The 8617-nt window shown below is 37.8% G+C and overlaps 1 pseudogene; it reads left to right on the forward strand.

Annotated features, from left to right (window-relative positions):
- Window positions 1–2035: 2035 nt before the first annotated feature.
- On the forward strand, window positions 2036–4337 carry LOC124975560 (cyclin-Y-like protein 1; annotated as a pseudogene).
- The last annotated feature ends 4280 nt before the right edge of the window (window positions 4338–8617 follow it).

Raw genomic sequence — 8617 nt, forward strand, 5'->3', positions numbered from 1 at the left:
GTGGTATAATGTTGTATGGCATTCTATGACGGGAGTGATGTTTTTGTAGTCTGGTGTTTTGTGGTGTTATATGGTATTGTGTAGAGTCGTATAGCATTGTGTTGTTATGTGTGATGTCATGTGGTAGGTTATAGGATGGTGTGATATTGTGTCATGATATGTGATATTATATGATATAGTATGATGTGGCATTTCATAGTGGATATTGTGTTATGTGGTATGAAGTGGTGTTGTGTGGTGTGGTTTTTCATGGTATTAGGTGGTATGATATAGAGTGATATGGTATTGTGTTTTGATATGTGGCATTTTGTACTATGATGAGGTATAGCATTATGTAATTATTGTGATGTTTTGTGTGTGATGTGGTATTGTGTGCTATGGTGTGGTGTGTCATTGTGTGGTGGGTGTTAGGGGACAGACAGATGAGGATGGTGGGGACACATGGTTAAGAAAATAATTCTATAAAATGGGCTCACTGTTCTGACCCCCACATGCTTTCATTGCCAAAAAGCAACTTACCTGCAGCCCTGTCTGACCTAAGTGGGCACATTTCTCAGCAAACTACTTGTTATCTACAAGAAAATGCAAGCAGGAAATAATGTTGATAAGAGGAACACAAGTTACTCTGAAGGGAGAGACTTGTGTGACCCTGTTTATAGATCAGATTCTGTGGTTTGTGAATAATATGTGGTAATGTGAATAATGTAGGCTGCTGATGATAATTCCTCCTAACTATAGAATCTTTAAAAATGTATGATTAAGAATTCAATTAGAAGGTTGGTAATATAGCTCAGTGTCAGAGTGCTTGCCTAGCACATGTGAGGCACTGGGTTCAATCCTCAGCACCACATAAAAATAAATAAATAAAATAAAGGCTTTGTCTCCATCTACAACTAAAAAAGTTTTAAAGAAATAATCCAATTAGAACTGGTAAACATGAGCCAAGGTGACCTAGAGTTGTCATGGCAGTGGGGACTTAAAAATCTGATGTGATCTTGCTATCAGTCAAAAATCAAGAGGTAGACTTGGGTTGGACTCCCCAGAAAGTTTTCTGGGATCCCAAATAAAACTGGAGTGCAGGAGAGGTTCATTGTCCTTCTCTTCTCTAAGAGGATCCACTCTCTTGAGGGTGTCCCCTTTCCCTTTTCCTTCAATTAACCCATGCCTGTTATTCTGAGCAACATTTCTGAAATCTTACTGATTTGATCTCAAGAATTGGGATTTGAACGGGGAGTCTTTGCACTGCCTGAGTTTCTCAGAAGGCCCCAGTTCTGTAAGAGTGTGGTGTTTCATGGTGTTAAGTGGGACAGCGTGAAATGGTGTGGTATTGTGTTGTGTGCTGTGGTGTGGTCTGGCATTATGTGCCCCCTGTGCCACATCCCTGCAAGAGATCATTCACCCAGGAGTCTTACTTAACCCAGCTACTGGGCACTGCCAGGAGTCATGAAAAGCTGACAGAAAGGCCCAAGAAGACCCTGAAACAAGTACAGCCCTGTGCTATAGGACAATGTTTTGGTCAACTACAGACAACAAGTATTCCTACAATTATAATGCTGCTGACAGAGTCCTATTACCTTGTAATTTTTTCTTTGTTTAAATGTGTTAGATAGAGACTAGTCAGCTCAGAGAAGGTGGCCATGGTGTGGCATTGGAAGTATTGCAGGGACCAGAGCCCTACCCAGGCCAGTGTCAACATGGGTAGGTGATCAAAGGAGGCATAGTCCAGGGCTACCAGTGCTGGCCCCGCCATTGTTGGGGAAGGGGGCGGCCACTGAATGCCATGGAGTTGGGGATGGGTGGGGGCGAACAAAGGTGCAGGCGGCAGCAGAGAGGAGGGGAGGTGACCCCTGGGGAACATGCTGAGCTGTTGTGTGTCCCCCAATGCCAGCCACAAGCTGTGCCATCGCACAGGGTGGGTGGAGCCAAACTACCAGTCTGAGGTCTATGAGACTGTGGTTGGGGACCCAGTGGTTCTGACCTTAGTGCTGGCAACGACTGCTGTGGAAGCTGCTTAGATTTCAGAGCCAGTGAGGGCCACCACCTGTAGCACATCAGTGACTGAGAGATGCCCAGAGATTTAGCTTTGGAATCAAGTCCCTCTTTTTAATTTTTTTATATTTTATTTGTTCTAATTAGTTGTACATGACAATAGAATGCATTCAGATAGTACATAAATGGAGCACAGCTTCTCACTCTTGGGGTTGTACATGATGTAGAATCTCACTGGTGGTGTAATCATATATATATGGTAATAATGTCAAATTCATTCTACTATCCTTCTTACTTCCATACCCCCTCTCCTTCCTTCACTCCCCTCCATAACCCCAAGTACATCTATTCTTCCCTAATCCCCACTACCTTATTGTGAATTAGCATCTGCATATCAGAGAAAACACTTGACCTTTCATTTTTTGGGATTGGCTTATTTCACATAGCATATTTCCAGCGCCATCCATTTACCTGAAAATGCCATAATTTCATTCTTCTTTAAGACTCAGTAATATTCCATTGTGTGTACATAACACGTTTTCTTTATCCATTCATCTGTTGAAGGGCATCTAGGTTGGTTCCATAATTTGGCTATTGTGAGTTGATTTGCTATAAACATTGATGTGGCTGCATCACTGTAATTTGCTGATTTTAAGTCCTTTGGGTATAAACCAAAGAGTAGGATAGCTGGGTAACATGATGGTTCCATTTCAAGTGTTCTGAGGACTCTCCATACTGCTTTCCATAGTGGTTACACAAATTTGCAGTTCCACCAGCAATGTATGAGTCTTTTTCCCTCACATCTTTGCCAACATTTATTATTGCTTGTATTCTTGATAATTACCATTCTGATTGGAGTGAGATGAAATCTTAAAGTAGTTTTGATTTGCATTTCTCTAATTGCTAGAGATCTTTTCATATATTTGCTGACCGACTGTATTTCTTCTGTGAAGTGTCTGTTCAGTTCCTTAGCCCACTTATTAGTAGGGTTATTTGGTTTTTTTGGGTTAAGCTTTTTGAGTTCTTTATATATCCTGAAGATTATTGCTGTATCTGAAGTGCATGTGGTAAAGATTATCTCCCATTCTGTAGGCTCTCTCTTCATGTCATTGAGTGTCTCCTTTGCTGAGAGGACGCTTTTTAGTTTGAATCCATCCCATTTATTGATTCTTAATTTTACTTCTTGCATTTTAGGAGTCTTGTTAAGGAAGTCAGTTCCTAAACTGACATGGTAAAGATTTGGGCCTATTTTTTTTTCTATTAGGCACATGGTCTATGTTCTAGTGCCTAAGTCTTTGATGCACTTTGAGTTGATTTTTGTGCAGGGTGAGAGATAGGGATTTAATTTCATTTTGCTACATGTGGATTTCCAGTTTTCCCAACACCGTTTGTTGAATGGGCTATCTTTTCTCCAATGAATTTTTTTGGCACCTTTGTCTAGTATGAGATACCTGTATTTATGTGAGCTTGTCTCTGTGTCTTCTATTCTGTACCATTGATCTACATGTCCTGATGCCAATACCATGCCATTTTCATTACTATGGCTCTGTAGTATATTTTAAGGTCTGATATTGTGATGCCTTCTGCTTCACTGTTCTTGATAAGGATTGTTTTGGCTACTCTGAGCCTCTTATTTTTTCAAAAGAATATCATGATTGCTTTTTCTAACCCTTCTGACCACCCAAGGGCAAACACAATTTTCCTGAGCAAATCTCAGACAGATGTGCGTGAAAAGAGGAAGAGCGCCCATTTAAACCATGTATCTCCAGGGCAGCTTACTAAAAATTATAGTTCATGCTCAATGATATTTCTAGATGACTGCACAGTCAGCCAGCCTAATCTATAAATAAATAATCAATAAAATGTGCAACCTTAGAAATATATTACCACATAAAGAACAGAGATGCAAATAGATCCCTGGATATATTTGATGAGAGAACACATCCACTCACATGAGAAAAGTTTCCAGAGGAATAATTGAAGCATGACCCTAAACACAAATTTATTTGTTTGGACACTGTAGTGTTGCACAGATAAGAGCTGAAAGTGCAATAGTAAATTTGGTCTACTTAGAGAGGCTTTTAACTTATGCTGAAACCAACATTTGTCCCACTAACTGGAAAGTAATTGTATTGGGAGCCATTCTTGCCTTCAAGGTTTGGGATAATCAGGCTGTATAGAATGTTGACTACTGCCAGATCCTCAAGGACATTACAGTAAAGGACCTGAATGAGATGGAAAGGCATTTCTTGGAGCTAGTCCAGTTTAATATTAATGTTCCTGCCAGTGTTTATGCCAAATACTACTTTGACTTTTGCTCCTTAACGGATGACAACAACCTGCATTTTCTTTTTTTTTTTATTGTAAACAAATGGGATACATGTTGATTCTCTGTTTGTACATGGCGTAAAGGCATACCATTTGTGTAATCATAAATTTACATACGGTAATGTTGTTTGATTCATTCTGCCATTTTTCCCTTCCCCTCCTCCCCTCCCACCCTTCTCCTCCATCTATACAGTCCTTCCTTCCTCCATTCCTGCCCCCCTCCCTAAACCCAACTCCAACCCCAACACTAACCCTTCCCACCCCCCATTATGTGTCAAATTTTATCATTCTTTATGGCTGAGTAATATTCCATTGTACATATATACCACATTTTCTTTATCCATTCATCAATTGAAGGACATCTAGGTTGGTTCCACAATCTGGCTATTGTGAACTGAGCAACTATGAACATTGATGTGGCTGTATCTCTGTAATATGCTGATTTTAAGTCCTTTGGGTATAGGCCAAGGAGTGGGATAGCTGGGTCAAATGGTGTTTCCATTCCAAGTTTTCTAAGGAATCTCCACACTGCTTTCCAGAGTGGCTGCACTAATTTGCAGCCCCACCAGCAATGTAAGAGTGTACCTTTCTCCCCACATCCTCGCCAACACCTGTTGTTGCTTGTATTCTTGATAATCGCCATTCTAATTGGGGTGAGATGGAATCTTAGGGTGGTTTTGATTTGCATTTCTCTTATTACTAGAGATGTTGAACATTTTTCAATATGTTTGTTGGTTGCTTGTAGATCTTCTTCTGTGAAGTGTCTATTCATTTCCTTAGCCCATTTGTCGATTGGATAATTTGCATTCTTGGTGTAGAGTTTTTTGAGTTCTTTATAGATTCTGGAGATTAGTGCTCTATAAGAAGTATGATTGGCAAAGATTTTCTCCCACTCTGTAGGCTCTTTCATCACACTGCTGATAGTTTCCTTTGCTGAGAGAAAGCTTTTTAGCTTGAATCTATCCCAGTTATTAATTCTTGCTTTTATTTCTTGTGCTATGGGAGTCCTATTGAGGAAATCTGGTCCTAAGCCGACATGTTGAAGCTCTGGAACTACTTTTTCTTCTGTAAGATGCAAGGTCTCTGGTCTGATTCCAAGATCCTTAATCCATTTTGAGTTTAGTTTCGTGCATTGTGAGAGATATGGGTTTAGTTTCATTCTGTTGCATATGGATTTCCAATTCTCCCAGCACCATTTGTTGAAGAGAATATCTTCTCTCCATTGCATATTTTTGGCACCTTTGTCTAGTATGAGAAAATTGTATTTATTTGGGTTTGTGTCCGTGTCCTCTATTCTGTACCATTGATCTACCTTTCTATTTTGGTACCAATACCATGCCGTTTTGTTACTATTGCTTTGTAGTAGAGTTGAAGATCTGGTATTGCAATACCCCCTGCTTCACTCTTTCTGCCAAGGATTGCTTTAGCTATTCTGGGTTTTTTATTCTTCCAGATGAATTTCATAATTGCTTGCTCTATTTCTGTAAGGTAAATCATTGGGATTTTCATTGGAATTGCATTGAATCTGTATAGAACTTTTGGTAGTATGGCCATTTTGACAATATTAATTCTTCCTATCTAAGAACATGGGAGATCTTTCCATCTTCTAAGGTGTTCTTTCATTTCTTTCTTTAGTGTTCTGTAGTTCTCATTGTAGAGGTCTTTCACCTCTTTTGTGAGATTGATTCCCAAGTATTTTATTTTTTTCGAAGCTATTGTGAATGGGGAAGTTTTCCTGATTTCTCTTTCTGAAGATTCATCGCTTATGTATAAAAATGCCTTAGATTTATGTGCATTGATCTTATATCCCGCTACTTTACTGAATTCACTTATGAGATCTAAAAGTTTTCTGGTGGAATTTCCTGGTTCCTCTAAGTATACAATCATATCATCAGCAAATAGGGATAGTTTGAGTTCTTCTTTTCCTATTCATATCCCTTTAATTTCTCTGGTCTGTCTAATTGCTCTGGGTAGAGTTTCAAGGACAATATTGAAAAGATGTGAAAGAGGGCATGCCTAGCTTGTTCCAGTTTTTAGGGGGAACGCTTTCAGTTTTTCACCATTTAGAATGATGTTAGCCATGGGCTTAGCATCGATGACCTTTATAATGTTAAGGAATATTCCCACTATCCCTATTTTTTCTAGTGTTTTGAGCATGAAGGGGTGCTGTATTTTATCAAATGCTTTTTCTGCATCTATTGAAATAATCATGTGATTCTTGATTTTAACTCTATTGATATGGTGAATTACATTTATTGATTTCCTGATGTTGAACCAACCTTGCATCCCTGGGATGAAACCCACTTGATCATGGTGCACTATCTTTTTAATATGTTTTTGTATGCGATTTGCTAAAATTTTGTTGAGAATTTTTGCGTCGATGTTCATTAAGGATATTGGTCTGAAATTTTCTTTCCTCGATGTGTCTCTGTCTGGTTTAGGTATCAGGGTAATATTGGCTTCATAGAATGAGTTTGGGAGGGTTCTTTCCTCTTCTATTTTATGGAATACTTTGAGGAGTATTGGAATGAGCTCTTCTTTAAAGGTTTCGTAGAACTCGTCTGAGAACCCATCTGGTCCTGGACTTTTCTTTGTTGGTAGGCTTTTGATGACTTCTTCTATTTCATTACTTGAAATTGGTCTATTTAAATTGTGTATGTCCTCCTCATTCAGTTTAGGCAATTCATATGTCTCTACAAACCTGTTGATGTCTTTGACATTTTCTATTTTGTTGGAGTACAGATTTTGAAAATAGCTTCTAATTATGTTTTGTATTTCAGTCATATCTGTTGTGATATTTCTTGTTCATTCCGAATTTTAGTGATTTGGGTTTTCTCTCGTCTTCTCTTTGTTAGTGTGGCTAACGGTTTATCAATTTTGTTTATTTTTTCGAAGAACCAACTATTTATTTTGTCAATTTTTTGTATTGTTTCTTTCATTTCAATTTCGTTGATTTCAGCTCTCAGTTTAACTATTTCCTGTCTCCTACTACTTTTGGTGTTGGTCTGTTCTTGTTTTTCTAGGGCTTTGAGCTGTAGTGTTAGGTCGTTTATTTGTTGAATTTTACTTCTTTTATTAAATGCACTCCATGAAATAAATTTTCCTCTAGGATCTGCTTTCATAGTGTCCCAGAGATTTTGATATGATGTTTCTTTGTTCTCATTTACCTCTAAGAATTTTTTTAATTTCCTTCCTAATATCTTCTGTTATCCATTCATCATATAATAGCATATTGTTTAATCTCCAGGTGTTGGAGTAGTTTCTGTTTTTTACTCTTTCATTAATTTGTAACTTCAATCCATTATGATCTGATAGAATACAAGGTAGTGTCTCTATCTTCTTGTATTTGCTGACATTAGCTTTGTGGCATAATATATGGTCTGTTTTAGAGAAGGATCCATGTGCTGCTGAGAAGAAAGTGTATTCACTCTTGGGTGGATGGTATATTCTATAAATGTCTGTTAAGTCTAAATTATTGATTGTGTTATTGAGATCTATGGTTTCTTTGTTCAATTTTTGTTTGGAAGATCTGTCCAGTGGTGAGAGAGGCATGTTAAAATCACCTAGTATTATTGTGTCATGGTCTATTTGGTTTCTAAAATTGAGAAGGATTTGTTTAACATACATGGATGAGCCACTGTTTGGGGCATAGATGTTTATGATTGTTATATCTTGCTGATTTATGCTTCCCTTAAGCAGTATGAAATGTCCTTCTTTATCCATTCTAACTAACATTGGCTTGAAGTCCACATTATCTGAAATGAGGATGGATACTCCAGCTTATTTGCTGAGTCCATGTGCATGGTATGTTTTTCCCCATCCTTTCACCTTTAGTCTATGGGTATCTCTTTCTATGAGGTGAGTCTCTTGCAGGCAACATATTGTTGGATCTTTCTTTTTAATCCAATCTGCCAGTCTATGTCTTTTGATTGATGAATTCAGGCCATTAACATTCAGGGTATTATTGAGATATGATTTGTATTCCCAGTCATTTGGTTCACATTTAAAATTTTATTTATTTATTTAATTATTTTTTGACACAACTTGGTTCCTCCTTTATTTGACAGTTCCTTTAGGATAATTCCTCCCTTTGCTGATTTGCTTCTTTATTTTTTATCTCTTCCTAATGGAATATTTTGCTGAGAATGTTCTGTAATGCTGACTTTCCTTTTGAAAATTCTTTTAGCTTTTGATTATCATGGAATGATTTTATTTCATCATCAAATTTGAAGGTAAGTTTTGCTGTGTATATAAAATTCTTGGTTGGCATCCATTTTCTTTCAGAACTTGAAAAATGTTG

This window comes from Sciurus carolinensis, unplaced genomic scaffold, assembly GCF_902686445.1.
Source record: "Sciurus carolinensis unplaced genomic scaffold, mSciCar1.2, whole genome shotgun sequence".
NCBI lineage: Eukaryota > Metazoa > Chordata > Mammalia > Rodentia > Sciuridae > Sciurus > Sciurus carolinensis.